The sequence below is a fragment of the Galeopterus variegatus genome, unplaced genomic scaffold, assembly GCF_000696425.1.
Source record: "Galeopterus variegatus unplaced genomic scaffold, G_variegatus-3.0.2 Scaffold2012, whole genome shotgun sequence".
Classification (NCBI taxonomy): Eukaryota; Metazoa; Chordata; class Mammalia; order Dermoptera; family Cynocephalidae; genus Galeopterus; species Galeopterus variegatus.
The window spans coordinates 332,371-332,755 of record NW_007728123.1 but is presented as its reverse complement, the minus strand read 5'-3'; the positions used below and the strand labels follow the sequence as shown (position 1 = coordinate 332,755).

General features: G+C 31.7%; 1 protein-coding gene across 1 annotated transcript in view; it reads left to right on the top strand.

Moving 5' to 3' along the window:
- The first annotated feature begins 279 nt into the window (after positions 1 to 279).
- SFMBT1 (Scm-like with four mbt domains 1) overlaps positions 280 to 385 on the top strand; it is an 85,673-nt gene continuing 85,567 nt past the window's right edge. The window contains exon 1 of the mRNA XM_008580080.1: positions 280 to 312. The gene's annotated coding sequence lies outside the window, so the exon portion shown is untranslated. The remainder of the gene's footprint in view (positions 313 to 385) is intronic.

Sequence of the window (385 nt, the reverse complement as noted above, 5' to 3'; positions counted from 1 at the left end):
CCTTTTCTAGAAATTTTATGTAAATAGAATCATTCAGTATGTAGTCTTTTATGTCTGGCAAATTTCATTTAGCATGAAGTTTTTGAGAGTCATTCCTGTTATTGCATATATCATTAGTTTGTTCCTTTTATTGCTGAGAATTATTCCATTGTGTAGATAGATATACCATATTTTATTTATCCATTCACGAGTTGATGGACATTTGGGTTGTTTTCAATTCATAGAAGTGAACACTTGCGTAAAAGTCTTTGTATGTTTATGTTTTCATTTCTGTTTTGTAGATATGCAAGAGTGGAATTGCCAGATTGAATGGTAAGTCTGTGTTCAACTTTTTTTTTTTTTCCTTTTTGTCTTTTTTCGTGACCGGTAACGGGATCGCAACCCT